Consider the following 22,504-nt stretch of genomic DNA (forward strand, 5'->3'; position numbering starts at 1 on the left):
GATCACTGGATGATTCCCTGTTCTGTTCATTCCCTCTGGGGCACTTGACACTGGCCACTGTCAGAAGACAGGACACTGGGCTAGATGGACCATTGGTCTGACCCAGTCTGGCCGTTCTTATGTTCTTAAATAGAAGTCCCTACCTATGATGGGTACATACACACCCCACTGTGCAACATGGGGCTAATGCACCGTTGTGGGCTCCGTCAGCCCCGCCTTGTCACACCTGCCAGAGAGGTCAGACTTGGATGGAGGAGCTTGGAAGGGGACAATGCAGCAGAGATGGTGGCTGACCAGAGCAGAGGGCAGGTCTCCAGGCCTCAGCTCCTGGAGAAGGGCTGGCAGAAGGCAAGAGCTCCATGGACTAGCAGCCCCTCCTGAAGGAAGGGAGGGCTGGATGCTGATCCGCTTTTGAGGGGACTGTTCTTCCATAGTAGCCTGTGAGCTACATAGCAGCCTCACCACACCCTGGGGACAACTCATGTGTGTTCACTTGACTTCCCCGGACAGGCTGGATTGTCCAGGGCTCAGCCGGAGGCCTTACCCTCTTGTACGTGGACTGGCATGGGGGTATGTCTGCATGTTGCAGACTAGAGGCCAGATGAATGCAAAGGCCTGGCCCCGGGGGCACCCCGGGCAAGGAACGCAGTGACACTGCCCCAAAGCACGCACAGTCTAACAGGTGGACGAGATGAACAAGCGGACCAGGGAACCAGGGTAACAAATCAGAGCTGGCGTGTGTGACTGGCGACCTGTCTGCCTTTGACCTGTCCTGTCTGCCCTGCACCATGGCAACGCTCCACTGGCTGATGAGGGATCTGGATGTCTTCCTTTGGGGTGGCCACCAGAGGTGCTCAGTGTCATGTTAGCCCTCCCCCACCCCCATGCCTGGGGGTCTCCACCGTGCTCCCAGCCCTTTGAGCCTCATCAAATAAAACAACCTCCTCTCTAACTGCTCAGAGCCTCTGGCTTTCTTATTAAAGGGGGGGTTCCCTGAATCACTGGGGAACGTTTTACCTCGTCACCCTAGGAACATCATCATTCACTTGATGGGGAGGCAGCTTAGCACCATCCTGCATGTTACATGATGACAGCAACCCTGACAGAATTGTTGTTTACGTTCATTTAATGCTGCTTATAACTCAAGGCTTAATGGACAGCAGAGATGGAAAAGGCCTCTTAGATCATCTGGTCCATCTGACAGTCTATGCAGGATTGTCCCCTATGGTATCTTTTACTAGAGTTTCATGGAGGCTCTAGTATTAAACCTGTCTAGAGATGGGCTTCAACCCTTCCCAGGCCCTGAAACGTCTCCCTGGAGGGAAACTTTCCTTCATATTCAGCCTGTTTCCCCCTTTATTAGACTCCTTCCGTTTGCCTAATTGAATCCCTCCCCTACTCCCCTTCCATGGCGCTGGTGCCCCTTTAAGTATTTGTCGGCTGTTTGTCCTGCTGTCCTACGCTGTTGCTTGGCCAAGCTGAGCTTGTTTAACTCAAATATTCCTCAGCCCCTGGCTTTTCACCGTTGTTCCCTATCAACCCCTCCAGTTTCTCTCTCTGTTGGCTCTGAATGTGAGACGTCCAGTATAACTGCACCAGCAGCAGCGACAGCCCTGCGCAACGCTCAGCAGGACTGGTTCCAAGAGTGCACCAGACTTCTTTCTTTTCTTCTCCTTTGATCCACGTTGCATTCCCGTACCCTGGATATCAGCCAAGTCCTTGCACTGACAGAGAAACACAGACAGAAGCACCAGATTCACGTTAAAGCCACAAATTTATCCAAATTCACGCGGGCAAATCCTATGCCCCACAACATCCCTCTGCTTAGTTGGACTCTTGTTGTCTTCCCCATTCCTGAACCTCTAATGTTCTGGGCAAGAGAGGGAGTGCAGTTGGTATCTGGTGCACCTCTTCTGACTCACTAGGGCATGTGTGCACGGGGGTGGCTTATATTGCCCCTGAGAATAGTATATCTTAAAGTAGCCGCAAGTAACTTAAACGAAAGATCATCTTAGGGATGCAAGATTGGAATGACTTTCTACTGTGAACTTCATTCCTAAGAGATGGGGAGTGGTTTCAGCCTTCTGAAGGTTTAGTTTTGGTAAAGCCCTGGACACTTCAGCTTCTAGGGTACTAGATCAGTTGTCCTCTTTGTTTTAATTTTCTGGCACTCTGTCTTGGCAACCAGACCCCACTGCAGTTCTTAAGATCTGTCCATCACTAAAATCAATCTAAGGTCTGCTTGCTTCAGAAAGAATGTGCTCTCTTCTCTTCAGCACGACCCAGGAGCAAAGCAAGGATCATATCCTGAAAAGATTGCTGTAACTTCCAGGTGAGGCCATCTCAGCCCGACAATCATTTTCATAAGTTAGGCTGCCACAGGAGGGTCAATCCTACGTTTAAGGGCTTTTGAAGAGTTGCCAGCAGTCCTTGTCCAATGCAAACGAATTTCAATAGTTTGGAACAACAGCGTAGGCCCTTGACAACTTCTCTAAATCCATGTTGCTGTTAGTGGGGGACAGGCAGAAAGCATACAGGCCACAATGTACGTGATGGCACCATGCCCTTGCAGCCTCCTGTCTTGAGAACAACAGGAAATGGGCAGGAAAATACCCCAGGCAGGGGGTGGTTTGCCATTGAGGAGTGAGTGTCACTTCAGGCCTAGAGCCAGCATGCATCTCCAACGACTGACCTAGAGGTGGAGGTCGGGGCAGGTCTCTGACTCAGACAATCCAGCCTGCTTTGTCTCCTCATGACCCAGCAGCCAAGGGAAGCTGCAGAGGGTGATATAGTCCTTGTAAAACATTCTATTCATTTAGTGCTTCCCTCCACTTTGTGAGGAAGGAGCAGTTAAACATTTTGATCCGGATTATGACTCCAAACTGGGGCCAGCTGCAGCATCCAATGACCTGAGCCAAGGTGAGCCAAGGTCTGGTTTGTTTAAAGTATGTGATGAGATGCCTGGTTTCTAAGGGAGGCGGGGGCAGTGATTCTGTAGCTATAACCAGACAGCATATTAAAGATGGCCCACAACCAAAGGGGGAAAGAGAGGAGAGAATAGTAGTGATCCTTTGTGATTCCTTCCACTCACTAAGGGCTTCGTTTGTTAGTCTATTCCTGGCTAACTCCATAAAGGGACATTTCTTCTGGCATAGCAGTGCCTCATTCCTGATAAACTTAACACACTTTGAAAGGTGCCTAGGGTGACATTTTCAGAAGGGCCATAATGTTTTGGGACCTACTTACTTGGGCGTCGTCTCACTGAGTGTCCGTGTCGCTTAGGTTCACACCTAGCTCTCTCAGTCACTTTTGAAAATGGGACATTGGCTCCTAAATGGTGCTTTTTTTTTTAGATGCTTTTGGAAATTTGGCCCTTTGATCTTCTGGGGGCTGGAGTAGACAGGACAGACCAGAGCATCACCCCCAACCTCTGAAGGTCACATCCAAATTTCGACACTTTCTCCTGTCTCTAGGAGGTCGAACTACCTTGGAACAAGCGACCGCCTGCGGTCACTTCCAGCTGCGGGGAAGCCTCAGGCCGGGTTCCTGGTTGCAGTCTGGGGCCCTGCTCCAGTCCAGCAAAACAAGGTGGCAACTGCTCGGGAGACAGGATTGCAGCTCCCCTCCCCCAGCCCCTCACCCCACCTGCATTCAGGCAAGTGCTCCATTTGGAAATAAGAGGTGCCCGGGCTCGAGCACGTGTGTCACTCGCATGACTGATGCAGCAAGCCCGGGGGGGCGGGGGCTATGAACGGCCAAGCCCAGAGCGGCCGGGGCTCAGCCCTTGAAAATTAAGCCCCGATTCAGGCTGGAGAGGGGGCGAGGCGGTTATTCGTCGTGTCCTGCTGGTGCGTCTGGAGCCGAGCGGGAGGAAAACACCCTCGGCCGGACCGTGCTGATCTTCGGCTCCCCTCCCCGTGCTCTGCTGCCTGCGCCCCCCCGCAGCCCCTCCGTGGAGCTGGAGGAGCCAGGCAAGGCAGTGAAACGCCCAGCAGCCTGGCTCGGGGGGGACACACGGCTCCCGCTTGTCCTGTCCCTGCTGGGCAGGCGGAGCGCCGCTTTGGGGGCACCCCCGCCCCGGGCGTGACTCCCCGGCTGGAGTCGGTCTGGGGGCAGCTGCTCCACCCCCGCCCCGCCCCGCCCGCTGGAGCCGCTCTCGCCTGCGCGGTGCGTGCTGCGCTGCGGGGCGCTGTGCTGCGGGGCGCAGCGGCACCGACTCCGCGGAGCCTCCCGGCCGGCGCAGGGGCTCGCCCGCGGGACCCGCTCGGCTGCAGACCCGACTCGCTCGCCGGGGCCGGAGAGTAAGTCCGCGGCGCGGCGGTTTTTTACCCCGCGGGAGGGCGGGGACAGTGGCTGCTTTCCCCGCGGGGGCGGTGCGGGGAGAGGCTCGGGCATTGGTTTGTGCGGGGGGGGAGCTGCTCGCTGGCCAAACTTGTCTAGGAGCGTTTGCATGGTGCCTTTGTTCTTGCATCCCCGCAGCAGCTACTGTGCGCTGAGCTGGGCTCCCCCTGGAAATGGGGATCCCCATCTGAACGCCTGTAACCTGCCCGAGATGCCTGCCAGCCCCCCTAGAAATTAACCCTCCGGGCCCCAGCTCCCCCGTCTGCCCTGGGCTGGGCGCGCTCCATCCACTGGCGCCTGGAAAGGGGCCGTATTCCGGGTCCTGTGCCCCCACCGGGGCGTGCTCCTTGCTCTCTGAAAGACGCCCTGGGCTTAAAACTGCTCGCCGGAGAGGAGGCTGCTGCTTGCGCCAGACAAAATGCCTATGACGGAAAATGGACCTTGCAGCACGTCAGTAATTCATGGGTTAATCTCGCTCGAATGAACCTGGCGAAATCAGCTTTGTGTTTGCTAGAGATCAACCTCTGAGGCTTTAGTTTGTAAAAAGAGTTTTTCACTATTCTAATTCATAAAAAGAGACCGTAGCCCCTCAAATTAAGGTGAGTGGGGGGCGGGGGGTGGAGGAGAGGAAGGAATGCAAATAATCTCTAGTAGCTGAAATATTAAACAAGTATAAAAAGAAAGATCTGGGCTGAAGTGTAAGGAAAGGAGTGAGTGATGGATGGCGCCTGCCGTCTGTACTAAAACTCTGGCAAGGTTTAAACTCCAATATTTTGAATATTCCAGGCTTGAGACGGGTATGAACAAGAGTCTTTCACTTCGGAGACTAAAGATCTGAGATTTGGGGAAGTGCTAAGGGTGGGGCATTAGCCCTTGGAAGTGTATCTATGAAAAATATGTGAGGTCTAAGGAAACAGGAGGCTTGATCGATTTTTTTTTTTTTTTTAATGATTGGACTGGATTTTAAATTTCAGCAGAGCAGGGGGTAATCCTGCATGGATTTCAGGAGCAATGGTGTGTCAATTTCTTTGCAGTTTCTCTAGTGTCTCTGCCACTTGCTGGCTGGCTTGTCTTTCTGGAGGGACAGGAGATTGTTGCCATGGTGAGACTGTTGCAGAGTTCATGGTCCTAAGGGTGGTGAGTTTGGGGGGCTTAATGGAATAGCATAAAGAAAAAGAATTCTTATATAACCTTTGACAGCAGCTGACAGAATGTTTTCATTGCACCTTCTGAGCCTCTGTTATGTAGGGGGACACCTAGCAAGTAGAGGGATGTAGGGAAAGTTTCAGAATGGATGTGATGTAAACTGGTCAGCAGCCTCAGAGCTAGGCTACTTCTGCTCTATGACTATTTCCAGGGAGGTAAAACAATGCAGATGTGGCAAATGTAACCATTGTGTTTTACTAGAGGGCAGGACTGGTGTTTTTATCAAAACCTTTGTTTTTGTTTGGAAAACAAAGAAAAAAAACCAAACCCCACCCAACCCTACATTTTAACAAACTGGTTTCACAAAGCATGAGATTTTACAAAAGAAGAGGACTTGTATGTGAAATTAGCATTCACCTCTCCAATTGTGTATAAGTTGTAGTGTGGTGGTCTAGTTTAATGTAAACAGAGAGAGATACTGGGAATGAACTATTTTCTGTCTCAAAGAAATGTTGATCATGGATTTTGTGGTTATGCAGTGATCCCGGTGACCAGTGCAAAATATAGTGTCTAGCAACTTAGATTTTGTTATTAAATAACCCAAATATCCTTTGCCTTCCTATTTTAGTGCTAACAGCAAATGATGCGCTAACATTGCACAGAGCGAACAGTAGTTACTGTATCAGAGCTGATCACAGCAAACCCAACCTAACGCCACACCATTTAAAATACGATAATGTTGGTGGCGATGTAGAAACCTCCCCATCCCTGCTGGAACTGAGAGTTCACTAGTCTGATTTGTGTATTGCAGTGGTCCTGGTCTCAGCCTCCTATTCAGCCAAGGCTTTTAATACGGTAGCTCTCAAATTGGTTCAATTGTTCTGCTAGTGCCTCTCCTCCACCATGCTCCCTGAACATACAAAATCTTGCATGGGGCATTTTTTAAAAAAAGACCATCAGGATCATAGTCTCCTAACTCCTGTGGGCAAAATGCAGCAGTAAAGCAAGTGGAATGTGGTAATGCTGCTCAGTCTCATAGCATAACGAGGTAATTTAAAATCAGGCCAGGGTTATCTGACTTCTGTGCCTTTTATTTGTATTGCTCGCCAGCAGGCAGTATTTAAATCAATAAAATCGAAGGACCAAATAGCTGGGTTTCAGCTATTAATGTTTGTTTGGTCTGCCACTTAAAAATCTGAACCAGATGGCTCCACCAGAATGCTTCTATACTTTGAACTTTGTCAGTGTTATGCCATTCCTGGAAAATGAGGTCTGTGCACCAAGTAGACTGATTTCCCCCCCTCGGTGAGATTGTGCTTTCAGAACTCGGAGGAGAATTCTCCACAATGGATATGACGAGGAGAACCGACAAATAATTGGGTTTAATTACTTATAGCTGAAGCTTGTGCTGTAATATACCATGGAAATAGATCTTGTTAATGATTTGATGCTGGGATGGATTGGAGGACACACTGTTCATCGGCTGTTAGGGGTTCCTGGTGTTGTTCAGCTATGATATAAGGGGCAGTTCATGAGGTTTAGATTCAGTCTTTCCTCAGGGACGAGGGTGGAGTAAAACAGATAAGAGCTTTAGGCTTGGCCCCGAATTAGGAATTGCTGAAACAATTCCTGAATCCCAAGTGCTGCTAAGCCAGCATGGCCACGCTCAGTTACTCCTCTAACTGCCCTCATTGTGGGCTCTCTCGCCAGGCTGCTGTTTGCTGCAGGGCTCTGATATCTTTTGGCATCTCTGGAAAAGAGACCCTGTATCAGTAGCAGGCTGTTGGCTCATTCCAGCATCGTCTCTGTCATCCCCAGAAGTAGCACTCTGTAGCTCCAGCAATTGGTGATGGTGCATGAGCTCTTCGTTCTCCATGTCACCTGTTCACATCACCAGTGGCCTACAGCTGTTAACCTCTGGTGGCCCTTTGCTGTCCCTGGATATCCCTGATGGATAGATGTCTGTAACACATCTGGCACCCCAATGGTATCATCAGTAGAGAATCTGAGGTCAGAATGGACATGGATGCTAAACTCCCCTCTGTCCAGGTCAAGCTGTGAGGGGCAGGACTGGGGAAGTTTACACTGATGTTTCCTGGCCTGTGGATAAATGGGAGACTCCAGGCTGGAATCTGGCACTTTTCAACAGCATGAACTTCACATAAATGAAAAGCAGCATCCACATTTGACGCTGGCACAAAGCAATGGAGTAGGGCAGTAGGCTGCTAATAAATTACCTGAATTAGGCCTCAAAATATCCCTAACCCAGAGAACCTGGACTTGGTCGCAGTGATTTCTGGCTCCTTTTCCTGAAGAAAAAAATATAATAATGATGCTGTGGAGTGATACAGACATCTAATGGTTCTTCTAACTTCACAAGCTGCCCTAGGTCAGAGTCCTCTGCTGAGCATCCTCCACTCCCACTCACTCCAGTGAGAGATGAGGATGCTCAACAAAATGGCAACTTTGATTTGTGTGTCTGTTACCTGTGAAGTATTTTGTGTGTGTGAGCGAGAAAGAAGTGAACTGGTCTGGATGTAAATAATATCCATGCTTTGTACCTGATTTATATTTCCCAGTAATAATGTCTCTCTTTGTAATGTCTTGTAAATTCACAGGTATTACAAAAAGAGAGAGATGCTGAATTGAAAATATTTTTGGTTCTTGCTGTCTATGGTGCATTGTTCGCCTCTGGGGAGTTTAAGGATGGAATTTGGTTGGCTTTTGCTAGCCTTGCAGTTGGAGATGAGCAAATATTTGGAGCTGTGAGAGTGTGTGTGTGTAAATTTAAATTCCCGCTGATTTTAAGTTTATTAAGATGAAAGAAACTGCATGGGCGGGACGTGTTGTTTAGGAAAGGAGTCTATGTAGTTGACTGGGAAAATAACTATCATTGATCTGAAGTTTTTTTGGGGTTTAAAGGAGCGATTTGAGGGGCTGCCTTGGTCATGGGACTGAAAATGGAATGTGACTCTTTCAATGCTTCATCATCACTTTGAATAGGATGCAAGTTGGTGATGACTAAAAGTTACTATTTGACAACTGTTGATCCTTATGGAATGACCCAAGTGTCTCCAGTCTGTTCCTGGTACACAGGTATCTGTGTAATGAAAACTACCATCATAATTAGTGCTAATTAGCAGTAATAATGAATCACTACAAGCAGAGAGCTTCATGTTTGAGTAGGCAGGAGGCTGAGCAATTGCATATCTCTCAAAGTGGTGCTTCCTGGTCCATCTCTAGTCATTCCTTGGCTTCTCAATGAAATTGTCAACAAGGGTCATAAGTGGTACTAATTATGGTGGTGGGTTTTTGAGGCTGGGAAAATAATATGTGATAGGGTGCTTGGAGGTTAGCACATCTGACCTCCACCCTCTGTCTCTTTCTCGGGGGGGGGGACAGTAGTGGTGCCTGGTTCCGAACCCTAGGCTGGGTATGTCTCGTCCTCCCCTGCTGCATCTGGGACTTTGCCCTTACGTGCAGCATGGTAGGGGGACCCAGGGCTTCCCTCCGCAGAGGGCCCTGTGGGAAGTAGCACTGGCAGATTCCTCTCTGGAGAAAGTCTTAAGTCTGCCACCCTGCGTTACTTCCTGCCTATGATCTCTCAGTCCAAAGCACCAGGACCTGGTGGTTCTCAAAGGGGGTGATGGTTGGAGAAGGCTCTGCCTGGGGCCTTACCCACCCTGTGGTCCCCTCTTAGGCTCCATCTTCTGTCTGGCTTCCTGGGGAAGAGTTCTCTGGACTAGTCTGTCTACCCCCCTTGCCTGGGTTTCTGAGCTACTTTTATCCCACCCTTGCAGCTTAGCAGGCCTGGAGGGATGGGTCTACCTGGGCCATGTATTCTCTTTTAACCCCCTCAGGCCCAGTGTGGCATTCAGGTACCCCATCACCACAAACGCCTTGCTGCAGCCATGCTCAGGAACAGCTCTTTCTCCTCTCTCCTACTTTGTGAACAGGGCTTAGGATTTGGGGATACTTGAAATGGAATCAAAATGTTTTTGAGTGGCCACATACTGCTCTTTTGATGAATCCTGATGGGGGAAGATCAGGGCAAAATCTGTACAAAATTAAACATTTTTGCTTCTGTGTGTTTTTGGGTGTTGAAAGAGAAAATGCTGATCCTGTCCCCGCCACACCCTCTGATCCCACCTACCCTCTGGCACAGAACCTAAGCTTTCCTGGGAAACTCAACTCCCACAGGTGTTAGCTTGGCTGATTTAAAGTCCCTGAGTCTGATGGACTAGTGGGGTGTCCTTTGGCTTCATTCCAGCTGCCAATCTCGAGATAAAGATTCTGTTAATACTCCTAGCTGTCTGCAGAGGTGAGTAAACTTTGAACAGACCTGTACCTTGCTGGCCACTGGATCACCAGGGATGGTCGACTGAATGTTGCCATCTTTTAGACTTTGTCCTCCTTGGACAGTCACTGCACCATCAGGCTGTGATTTCTAGTCTAGCAGCAGGATTACATTTCTGGATTGTTTTAATATCTGACCTAAGACAGCCTCTGACAAAACTGCTACTGGGCCAGCAGGGAGCTGGAAGCCAGAGAAGGGAATAGTCAGTTCCTGGAAGGCACTTGAGGTTTCTCTCTCCTTCACCTTGTAATTTGTTCTTTTTCTGTGGTCTTGGATCTCACATCAGTTTCCTGGTCAGTGGGGCTGAAAGGCAGCTATTGAGATACTCGTGTGGCTTCCATCATGGTAGTATCTGAGAGCGCCTCTCACTGCAGCCAGATATTGCCAAGAGATTCCTTTTCAAAAGACCCTCCCTAACGGGGCACACACCGCGGTACAGTGACCTGGTTTGGGGGTGCATTTACCTGATCTGTGTCGACAAACAGATGTGCCCACAAATCCTCCACAGACAGACAGCTCCCGAGGCTCTCTTGAACATTTGTCTCCAATCTTTTCTCCCTGTACAAATCCAGTGTCAACCTGATTTTGGAGTTTTCATTTTCCTGAACATTTTTTTTAATAAAGCCAATTAATTTTTGCATCTCTAGGCAGGCATCAGGTGCTCTGTGAGTGATTTCCCCCCTGCCCCCTCCTTTCACCGTGGTGCCTTCGCTAGTCTGCAGGAGCTAGCATCCAGAGATGTGCATTACAGCAGTGCAGTGAACCGCTGCTGAGCAGCGCTTTCGAGCCAGCATTGTCACAACAGCTTTGATATAAGTAACCATCAGGTTTAATAATATAATGCAGGCATAAATTACATCGTACTATTGTCTTGCTAGAGATCCCAAGACCTAGCAATCACAGATCAGTCGGATGAACCAAGGACTGATTTTTTGTTTTCCCTGCTATTAATCAACGGGAGAAAATTCACATGACAACATTATAATGATGTTTGGTTTATGAAGGAGTTACTTGAAAAATGTCACTGCACAGCTTAAATAAATTGTCCCGCTCCCCACAGCTTAGCTGCCTTTGTTCTATTTTGCCTAGAGACTGACAGGAAACTTTGAGTGAAAAAAGACATTTTCTGCATGTCTCATGCTATGTAAATGTAGTCGAATGCTGACGAGAAGGCATTAGCTAAACAAAAGAGATGGGGGCATGGAAAGGGGAATTAGCTAAATCTCTTTGGACTTGACTCTGGCCTTACACTAATGTTACTTTGTTAACTTCAGTGGAACTGGTCTGGCGTGAATAAGATTTCAGTGGAGTTACTTCGATTTACACCCCTGTAAGTGAGAGCATAATTGGGGCAGGTCTACACATCAAACTCTGCATTGGTGCCACTGCGCTTAAGTGAAGCTGCGCCTACGCGCCAGGAAAGAGCTCTCCTGTTGGCGTAGGTAATTCACCTCCCTGAGGCCTGGTCTACGCTGCGGGGGGGATCGATCAAAGATACGCAACTTCAGCTACGAGAATAGTGTAACTGAACTTGACGTATTATAGTTCAACTTACCTTGTGTGCTCGCGGCGCGGGGTCGATTGCTGCGGCTCTCGCGTCCACTTTGCTTCCACCTCTCGCCGAGTTGGAGTTCAGCAGTCGAAGGGAGAGCGATCGAGGATCGATTTTATCGCGTCTACGCTACACACAATCGACCCCCAATAGATTGATCACTACTCGCCGATACGGCGGGTAGCGTAGATGTACCCTAAGAGTCGGTAACTACGGCAGTGGGAGAAGCCCTCCCGTCGACACAGCCTTGTCTACACAGGGTTGAGGTCAGTATAACTGCGTCTCTCAGGGGTGTGGATTTTTAACAGCCCGAATGATGTAGTTATACTGACATAGGTCTGTAGTGTAGACCTGGCCTAATAGTCTCTCTTGCCTTTATACAGTCACCTACGCTCATCAGTGGGGTACCCATAAAATAAAGTGTACGGGCAGGGTTTTATCCCCCATAATCTGTTGTCGCAGAGCTGCTATTAAAATCCCTTTCTGCAGAACTTGGTATGCAAAATGCAGGAAGATTAAAGCCTGGAGAGGCAGCAAGGAGAGGACAGTAGGACAGAGGATCAGATCCACCGAGGCTTATTTTGCAGGCGGAATGCTCCTTGGCACTGTGATCCCTACTGGGGCCCTGTGGATCTGAATAGGAACAAAGAGAAAACAGGAGGGCAAAAAACAGGTGGCGAAGATCTGAATGCCCCGAGGTATATTTATGGGGGATGGGCTTATTTTGTTTAAAGCAGTACCTTTGCACAAGTGCTTTGGGAGCCGTGTTACACCCTTGTGGTCGCACAGTTAGAGACACGCTGGGCAGTGTTCCAGTGATTTTCAGCAAGAGTAGCCATGAAATTAGTTGTCCTGTTATTTAACTGAACGGCCGTCACATTTGCTGTCCTTCAAGCTCAGAGAATTGATCCAGTGGTGGCTGCATTGTAGGCTTGTAATCCTCTCGTACTCCGGGTGCTAGAGTTCAGGAGCCTGTAGAAGTGTCTGGGTTTGTAGCCTGATGGAGACAGTTCTGTAGTCTGCAGGGGTTTTGATGCTGGTGATTACTCATGCTCCTTTGCACTTCTGCAGTGCCTGTTTCCTGTGGATCACAATCAGTTGCCTGCAGCCCACCCCCACGGGATAGTTAAGTGTGGTAACGGCCCATTTTACTGGCAAGCAAACCAGAGGCACAGAGAGATCAAGGAAAAAATCTTCCAGAGTGGCCCCTGATTGAGGCTTCTTCACCTTTCTGGGTACCCATCTTGAGACCCGGGGTAGTGGGGAGGGGAGAAGTGCTCAGCACCCCCAACTCCAGCTGAAGTCAATGGGAGCTGCTGGTGCTCAGCACCTCTGCAGGTTGGGTTCCAGCTGTCTGAAATTGGGCACCTGAAATCAGGGGCCACCTGGGAAAGTTTTAGCCTCAATGACTTCCTTGCTGCCAGAGAGAAGGGGGACGGGTGAGGCAATATCTTTTATTGGACCAACTTCGGTTGGTGAGAGAGGCGAGCTTTCCTTCCGGTTTGGGAAGGGTGCAGAGAGCGTCACAGCTAAGTACAAGAGCAAACAAACAGCTCAGTTAACATCCATTCTAGGGGACTGGTCAAGGGGGAGTGGCCCATTAAAACTCTTATGGTCCTAGGACAGAAAGGGGGGTTAATGGGTTACAGATGGTTGTAATAAGCCATAAATCCAATGTCTCTGTTCAGTTCATGATTTTCAGTGTATAGCAAAGTAATGAATTTAAGCTCCCAGGCTTGACTTCCAAAAGCGTTGTGCAGGTTTCCTTTGGAGGATGAGGACTGATCAGTCTGATGTAGAACGATTGCTTTGTGGAAAGTGTTCACCCACCGGTGATGCGGTATTCTTGTCTCTAATCATTTTCCTGATTGAGTTCATTTGAGAGCGCGGTGATTTTCTGGTTTCACCTACATAATGCGCTGGATGAGGGACACCACATTATGTGATAGGCACGTGTAGGACTCATGGATCTTAAAAGGTGTGTTGTGGGGGGTGTTGATCATTGGAGCTATGGCTGCAGGTTTTGCATCTGTTGTTCTGGCAGGGCCTGGTGCTGCTTTGAATTGGTGTGTCCTGGTCTGTGGGGAGCTTGTGTCTGAAGATGAGCCTGGAGAGGTTGGGGGGTTGTGTGAAGGCCAGAAGTCTGGGTGTGGGGGGGCAGGAACGATTTCTTTCTCAAGGGGGTCTCCATCAAGTATGGGTTGTAGTTGTTTGATGGTGCCTCATGGGTTCCAGTGTGGGGTGGTAGGTGACAACTAGGGGTGTCTTGTCAGAGGGGCTTTCATTTCTGTTTCAAAGCAGCTTCTCTCGGGGTATTGGGGTGGTCTGTTCCATGATGCAATCTAACTCTCTAGTGGAATGTCCTTGTTTGGCAAGAGCGATTCTGAGTGTGTTAAGGTGTATATCTCCTCGGAGCATATTCTGTGGTATCTGAGTGTCGGGCTGTCAATAACCGATGTCTTAGTGTGTTTGGGTGGTTACTGGGTCTACGCAGGTAGGTGTGGGAATCCAGGGGTTTCTTGTGTATAGTTGTCTGTAGGTTCCATTGTTGAAGCTGATCAGCATGTCCAGGAAGTTGATGCTGGTGTGGGAGAGCTCCAGAGAGAGTTTAATGGATGGGCAGTGGTGGGTGAAGCTGTGGTGGAAATCCTATGAGAGAGTTGTATCCTGTGGATAGAGGCTTAAAATATCATTGATGTACCTCAGGTATATCACTGGTTTCGTGGTGCATTTGTCACACAGGACACATTCCTTGCTGTCACATGGGAAGCTAGTGGCACCCTGGCACTAGAAGTCTGGTCACTTCAGTCCTAGGCCTGTTCTTTAGCTACAAGAAATCCTTCTCCCTAACTAGATCATGCATCCAACGAAGTGGGTATTCACCCACGAAAGCTCATGCTCCAATACGTCTGTTAGTCTGTAAGGTGCCACAGACTCTTTGCTGCTTTTACAGATCCAGACAAACACGGCTACCCCTCTGATACTAAATCTTTTGGGCTTTTCTGCAAATAAACTGATCAGACACGAAGCTGGACATCAGCCGTGCCAAAAATTAAGAATATAATCACCTCTATCTTCAGTTCACATCTGTATAATTCTTTGGGGAACAGGTTTAGAACTGTGGGGTCCTGGTCCGTGATGAAGGATCCTAGGCCCTACAGTATTCAAAATATTATTATAATTAATTTGAAAGTACTGAGGCTTCACCTCATTATCAAGAATCTAGCCCAGCATACAGCTATTTTTAATGACTCCATGAAGTCAAAATCTTTAACTGCTGTCTCCTCCAGCACGGGGCCTGGCTTCTTCTTACATCAAATTCCGGGAGATGAGCGCCACCTTGCTTACATATTTGAGACGCTTGGTCTGCAACCCTGCCCTACGATTTCTCCCCCACCCTTGCTTGGGATGCATGCTTCAGATAGCTCCTGCAACTTTAACATAATTCTAGGCCTCCTCCACATTCAGATCCTTGAGTTCTTCAGTCCAAACCACTTCCCCAAATAATTTCCTTAATTTTTTAAAGATTTCTTTTGTTAGTGTAAGAAATCAAACCGTCTGACACCGTGATTTCTCTCTTTCCTCTGACCACGCTCGGTCACAGAGGGTGTATCAATAGCAATGAAAACTTTGATCCAAAAAACCCAAGAGCTGTAAAGCTTTTATAAAATGGCAAGAATCTCTGTAAGGCTTACAAAGGGGAAACTCCAGTGGGTACCTGAGGACTGGAGCTACGTGAAATGAGCGTGGCTGGTATCAGTCCTATGCCCTCTCCTCGTAAAAACCACTGCCAACCGAAAAAAAGTCACCTGCTGTCAGTTTAATTGGCAGGCTCCGCAGAGAGGCCACAGATGCTGTAAATCAAAAACTGTTTTTTTGCTCTGTGTCTGTACAGCTCCTAGCACAGTGGGAGCCTGGTCAGTGACTAAGCTTCCTAGGCACTGCAGAAACACAAACAACAATATGTGGAGGACTTCAGTAACTCAGACAGAGGTTCGGGATCTGTGAACAGGAGTGGGTGGGTAAGGGTTTGTGGCCTGCAGTGTGCTGGGGGACAGACTAAATTAGTGGTCTCCGACCTTCTTAACCACAAGATCACTTTTTGAATTTAAGTGCAACCCAGGATCTACCTCAAAGAAAATGTGGAAATAACAGTAATCACACAAACCGAAACACCCTTGCCCCGCCCCCTGCCCAGCCCCTTCCCTGAGGCCATGCTCCTGCCCCGCTCACACCATCCCTCCGTCGCTCGCTGTCCCCCACACCTAGTCACTTTCACCGGGCTGGGATGGGGTGCGGGAAGGGCTCTGGGCTGAGCCTGGGGCAGGAGGTTGGGATGCAGGAGGGGGTTCAGAATGTGGGCTCTGGGAGGGAGTTTGGGTGCAGGAGGGGGGTTGGGGTGTGGGAGGGGGTGTGAGGTGTTGGCTCTGGGAGGGGGCTCAGGGCTTGGGCAGTGGTTGGGGTTGGGGTACAGAGTGCATGCTCTGGGAGGGGGTTGAGGTGCAGGAGGGGCCCAGAGTTGGGGTGGGGGGGGCTTGGTGGGACAAGAGGTTGGGGTGCAGGAGGGGTTTGGTGTGCCGGCTCCGGCTGGGCGCCGCTTACCTCAGGCGGTTCCCAGTTGGCAGCACAGCAGGGCTAAGGCAGGCTCCCTGCCTCCCCTGACCCCACGCTGCTCCCAGAAGCGGCAGCCATGTCTGTCAGCGGCTCCTGGGGGGCTGGGGGGGGAGGAGAAGCTGGTTCTGCACGCTGCCCCCATCCACAGGCATTGCCCCTGCAGCTCCCATTGGGAGCTATGGGGGCAGTGTGTGGAGCCACCTGCCCCATCTCCCAGGAGCCGCTGCTGGACATGGCGGCCGCTTCGGAGCAGCACAGGGCTAGGACAGGCAGGGAGCCTGCCTTAGCCCCGCTGCGCTGCCGGACTGTTAGCGGCCGAATTCCCTGCTTGGCTGCAGGAGGGATGGACCAGTTGGCAACCACTGGACTAGATGATCATGATGGTCCTATCTGGCCTTAAAGCCTGAGTCTATAAATTTTTTTCCCTCCTTTCCTGCCCCGCCCCCATCTATCTGTTAGTGGCTGCTGAAAAGGACAGAATCCTCCGTTCAAATGGCTCTGGGAAATGACCCCGAGACCTTGCCATCTGCTGAGAATTAACCAGTGAGGTTAATTGGTGCTGTTCCTGCAAACAAACTTTTCCCTTTAACTGTGAATTTCTCCAGTGCTGTAAAAGATAAAGTGCCCACAATAGATTGTTTGAGCCCAGTCCTCATGTGGTGTAAATTGGCCTGGCTCCACTGAAATGGGGTTGACGTGGCTACCTCAATAGAATTCAGATTAGTGGAATATATCTGGCTCTTTTTAAAAAAAACAGCAGCAACAACAAAACCCTTCACCATGGCTACTTCCAGCAATGTGATCCAAATCAACTTATCCCAGTCAGCCCAAACTTTCTAAAATGATGATCACTTGCTGTCCTAAAGGGGTTTTTAATTTGAGAAAGTTATACTGGGAAGGAGTTGGAATGGAGTGGTTTTCGTAGTCTTAACCATAGGGTTTCTGCAGGGATGTTAAAATACACCAGCCTTAATAGTTTGGGGTCTGTTCCTCAGCTTGTCGCTAACCAATTAGCACTTAGCTCCTGGGAGAAAAGGTCATTGATATTGGGGATGAGTGGGGCCATACAAAATTTGTTCTGTAATTGAAGCCTCCCCCCACATGAACAAATATTTTAAAAGCCTGTAGCAAATTGCCGGTACTGTTATGCTGGGTCTCACGCTTTTTCCTCTTCTTTGGGGAAGTTTCAGGGCACCATTGTTTGCCTCTGAACCAGTATTTTAATTACCCCACTAGTGTCCTTGAGGAGGGGAGTGGAGAGGGAGGGACCTGGGCCCGCCCTCTTCTCCAGGTCCCAACCCAGGGGCCCTGAGGTTTGTGGTGAACCACTTGAACTAGCGGTTCCTTCCCCTGGGCTACTTCCCTCTCCTGCCCTTCAGCTTGGGAAGGGGCTTCTTGCCCTCCTTCTACACAAGCCAAGTGCCCCTTACCGAGGGTTTCTTTTGGATTTCTCAGCCCACCGCAGCACTCCTCCAAACTTTCCTTTTGTCTCTCTTCAATACTGTTCTCTTCTCCAACTCCCCCACTGTCTGACTGAAGCAGGGGTTTTTATCGCATGACTGACTGCTGGTGCTCTAATTGGCTTCAGGTGCTCTCCTTAATCTATAGCAAACCTTCCTCCCCTTGCAGGGAATAAGGCTCCCTGCTAACACTCTCCTGCTGCCCTCTGGCCATGCTGTGTCACATGTCCTTCTAGTTAAAGAGAAGCTTGTGCTATATAATAAGGCTTCAATTCTCCATCTTATTGCTCTACTCAAGAAATCTAGGCCAATATATGGTGTATGTATCAACAGATCTTATATATAGTACCTAGATAAATTCATATGCACAACTACGGTGTATGACATAGTGTATATACCACAGGGAAACCACTTTTACCAGCCTAATTTTTGGAGGGGAGTAGTTTGGTCATTGAAAGATATATAGATAAAGATAACTTGTTTTATTTACACACGTACACCAGTCCTGGAACAGAGAGGGTCAAACAGCATGCAGAGCAGTCTCCTATTTCAGGGATTTTAGCCCAAAACAATGCCCAGTGCTCAGAGAGCAACTCTGCCTCAAGAATTGACTCCAATCATAGGCCGAAGCAGAGAACAAACTATGGTATCTTGCTATTTGCACAGCTCTCTAACCAGATCCTCTGCATTATAAAATGAAGAATTCCACACAGCATATTTCCCCAAGATTGACCATTTGCTTGAACATGAAGAAAAAGATCTTGGAAGACTATGTGTAACAGCGCCACCTGGTGACACCCGTCAGAACATCATTTTGGCCCATCTGAAAATATGAGGGAGTCAAAACCAGATTCTGTTACCTAAAACCCCTTTAACTTGGGTGCTTTTAGGTAATATGGAGCTTAGATCCAAATCAGTTCTAGCCCCCCGTGTGTATGGATTTTCCCATGTAATATTGCAGGGGAAGTGTGCTACATTGCTAGCCCTGTTTGCTCAATCAGGTTACCATTGTGCTGAGCCTTCTGTACAGAACGATCCTACAGCCCCGACTGTCTCTTGGCAGTGGATGCGGTGGTGTGAGTCCATGCGCTACGGGCTTTGGTGAGCACACTTTAAGCTGGGAAGTGCAGTCTTGATAGTGAAGTCGCGCAGTTGAATTAAAGTGGGATGCTCTGTTCGTAGGTTTAAACCTGTTAAATACATGTGTAGATGGACTGGTGAGACAATGGCATATTTAATTGCTAGTTGAGACCATATTTTCAGAAATGGATTAGAAAACCCGTGGGTCACATAATTGTGTGTGTGAGCATGTGTATGCTGTGGAATGGAAGTAACACCTGGATAGCAAATCTATGGAGAAGAATCACTTTGCTGAGAGCTGCTTCTTTTTTCAGAGTGCTTTTCAAGTTCCTGCCAAAAAACGAAGGGCAAAGCTGTGGGTGAGGGTGGGAGTTTTTGGAAGGAACAAGCTTCATAACGGTGTATTTGGTTACCTGGCTGACACCCCAAAAGCGTGCAGCACGTCATTTGGGATGAATTTGCACCATCCACCCTGCAGAGAACTTAGGGAATCTATCAAACAATTCTGCGGAGCCTTCCTTTGCCCTCTCAAACTCCGTTACGCTGCTGAGAGATCTAAATGAACGCATTCCCCCAGGCCGAGAGGACCACAAATGTGGGTTAGTTTAAAAGTCATCAGCTTGATACAGGAGGGTATTTGGATCTGTTCAAGTTCAAAAACTCTTCTTTGGTGATGGCAAAAACATTCAGCCCAGAACCGGCGTTGCAGTTCGATTTATTTGTTTGCCAGAGAGTTATCAAAAAAAGAAAATCTGCTACAGATGTGATGTTATCAAGTGTGTTTAGCTGAATGCACAGGCTTTAAAGCCTGCTCTCTTTAACCAGATTAATGGCATTAGGCTTTCAGTGTTAAAAACGATCTCATCATTGGCACTGGCAGGTCGTGTAGGAGCAGCAGGCTTGTTCAATGTTTAAGAAAGCTGCATTGCAGAGCTGAGAGAGCTGGTGAGATAGGTTGCCTGGGTCAGTATTTTGGCTGTTGGATCTCTGCAGCCAGCGTGAAGTGCAAAATGGAGGGCTCCCCTCAGCACGTGGCTGTTGAACTGATGTTCTTTCAAATACTGAAGCTTCTTCATTTTTACCACAGACAGGAGAGATGCGGGACTGCTTGCTGTTCCGTTCAGTGGCTTCTCTGTACAGGTGTCACGGAGTCACCGGGCGATGCTCTGGAACTGCTCCCCACCAAGCCAGTCAGGACTTTGGGGAGCCTCCTCTCCCTTGGAGCAGACTTGTTCAGGGCAAGAAGCTCACACAGCTTCACCTCCTGGGTCTCTCCTTGGAGCATTCAGCATCCTCTGCCCCTCCGTGCGCTTCCCACAGCGAGTCCACCCCAGCGGGGTCCTGGGGAAGCCACCGGGTCCTGCACCCCCACTTTGCAGTCAGACGTGACTCTCAGCCAGCCAGTAAAACAGAGGTTTATTCGATGACAGGAACAGGGTCTAAAACAGAGCTTGTAGATACAGTGAACCGGACCCCTCGGCCGGGTCCATTCTGGGGGGCAGTGAGCCAGACCCGCAGGTCTGCCCTCCACCCTTGACCCCAGCCAGCTCCAGACTAACCACCACTCCCAGCCCCTCCTCTCTCCTCAGCCCCTTTCCCGGGCCAGGAGGTCACCTGATCCCTTTGTCTCCAACACCTTCAGCTGGCACCTTTGCAGAGGAGGGGCCCAGGCCATCAGTTGCTAGGAGACAGAGTGTCAGGCATTTAGGTGCACTGGCCCTTTGCTCTGCCAGATACTTAAGAACTGCCATGGGGACACTGAGGCACCAACACAGTATTCAGAGAAAACATTAAGAACTTTCCCAGTTCGTCACATCTCTCCCCCCTTCGAGACCGAACTGAGCGAGGTCACTCCAGCCAGTGACCTGGGGAAGTTCGAACCCACCAACGTTCCCATGGATGCCCCAGCATCTCTCCCATTCCTTGGTGTGAGTTACACCAGGACAGTCCAGTCTCACGCCCTCCCTTAGGTCGGGTGTGCTTGATGGCACTTGCAGGCCGCATGTAGGAAGGTTTATGCGGCTTGAACCCTTTTGCTACCCCAATACCTCTGGGGTTCAAACTGGGATGGGGTCTTCTCCCAGCACTTAAGAGCCCCCCTCTTGGCCTTGGCCAGCTTTGGGCTTGGGCAGCTGCTTCCCACTTTGTGGCCCAGACACAACACCTTTGCCGTCCCCCCTTACACTTTCCAGCTTTTAAGGTCAGTCCCACCTCCTTGAGGCAGCCCAGCCCCCTCTTTACCTGGGACACCTGTTCCTCCCAGGTCTGGCTAAAGATGCACACGTTATCAGTGTCTGCCAGGGCCAAGTTCTCCATCGCCCTCTGCTTGTCTAGAATCTCCCCAGGCCTAGGCATGGGGTCGGCATTGGACACTGTGATGGCTTTAAGCTTCTGATAGCCCCCATAAAACCAGATCATCCTGTCTCCCTTGGGGATCAGCCCCACGGGTGAGGCCCATGGGCTGTAAAATGGCTGGATCCCATCTAAAGCCAGCAGGTCCTTGACCTCTCTCTCCAAGTTCTGGGCTGCTTTCCCAGTGACTCTGAATGGGGAACACCTGATGGGGAGATTGGCTCCCACCTCAGGGAAGAGATCCCCCAGGGGGTCTTCCCCCTTCTCCTCCCAATCCTTCCTTTCCGGGTCCAGGGGTCCCCTCACTCTCCTCCCATCCAGCAGCTTGAACGGGAAGAACCCTGTGGATTCCTGGGGCACCACCAGCTGCCTTCCGATTTCCCCCAGTTCTACTTCCCCTTTGGGAGCCCATTCCCGGTACAGGAATCCCTTCTCCTGCAGGACTCTGTCCCTGCAGCCTTCCCCAAGGGGGTTTGCAGTGCTGTGGCCAGCAAGTTCCCTCAGCTTCTCCAAGGAGGGATCCCTCTGCAGCTCGGTCTGGGATTCAGCGGCTGGGGCAGGGAGTGGGACCTGCTCCCCTTCGCTTGCTGGGCCTGGGGTCGCAGCCCCCCTGAGCCCTGTCCCTGGTAGCTCCCTCCCTGCTGTGTAAACACTTCCCAGCAGCGCGTCTGGACCAGGCAAACCTGTTTGGCAGCTGACCTGCCCTGCCCGGGTGTCCCCCCACTCAGCTGGGATCTCAGCTGCCCCCGTGCTCAGCACTGCCCTTGCTGTCCCAGTGGGGCCAGGCAGCGAGCTCTTTGCTCTGGTCACAGCATCAGAGCCAGCGTGAGCCCCCACTCCGGTGTGCAGGGGGGCAGGGAGCATCTCTCCCTCCCATTCAGCCCCAGGGGGCTGGTTATAGGTAGGCAGGTATCCTGAGCCCTGCAGCCCCTCCCCCCTGCCAGCCAGGTCATTTGCATTTTCACTGACCATTTCCATCCTAGCCAATTGGTTCCCTGGATTTGAATTCAAACCCTCAGCCGTTACAGGAGCGGGGCCTGGATCCTGTCCCATGGGGAGACAGTCACCCCCCAACAGGGCCTCCCAGCCGATATCCTGGAGAACCCCAACGACCAGCCAGCCCAACCCCTCCTGGGTCTGCACAGGGATCTGGGCCATAGGCAGGGCGAGGGGCTTCACCCCAGGGAACTTCACCCAGGTCCCACAGTCCCTCAGCATCTGGGGCTGCACCACCACAGTTCTCTCTGTCCCAGGGTCTCGCCCCCGCAGGCGTGTTTCCCCACTAACCCCTGGGCAGCCCCCTATGTCTCTGATCCACCATCACCAGTCCACGCTGCTGCTGCTTCTCCTGCAGCTTTTCCTCGGGCTCTTGCTCTCTCTCACGGTCCTCTTGCTCTCTCGGGCTCTGCTCCCATCCCATCCGTCTCCAATCTCCTGATAGGGAACCCAATCGTGAAGACCCTCGTCTGATTGGGGACCAGACTCCCGGGGATGCCTGGCTGATGCTCCAGCTGCTCTCAGATCCTCTTGTAGCCCCATCTGGGCCAGGAATCTGCTCCTCAGAGCGGTCCTTTTCCTCCAACTGCACGATTAACTGTGCCT

The 22,504-nt window shown here is 50.3% G+C and overlaps 1 protein-coding gene across 5 annotated transcripts in view; it reads left to right on the top strand.

The window, feature by feature from the left end:
• Positions 1–4,211: 4,211 nt before the first annotated feature.
• The window catches only part of RPH3A (rabphilin 3A), a 120,945-nt gene continuing 102,652 nt past the window's right edge, over positions 4,212–22,504 (top strand). For 3 of the 5 annotated variants that reach the window (XM_050923402.1, XM_050923409.1, XM_050923408.1), the window contains exon 1: positions 4,212–4,301. The gene's annotated coding sequence lies outside the window, so the exon portion shown is untranslated. Of the gene's footprint in view, positions 4,302–4,761; positions 4,792–5,094; positions 5,139–22,504 lie in introns of those variants that run through there. The other 2 variants (XM_050923404.1, XM_050923405.1) reach the window with 2 other exon arrangements.

This window comes from Gopherus flavomarginatus, chromosome 15 (genome assembly GCF_025201925.1).
Source record: "Gopherus flavomarginatus isolate rGopFla2 chromosome 15, rGopFla2.mat.asm, whole genome shotgun sequence".
In the NCBI taxonomy this organism is placed as follows: Eukaryota; Metazoa; Chordata; order Testudines; family Testudinidae; genus Gopherus; species Gopherus flavomarginatus.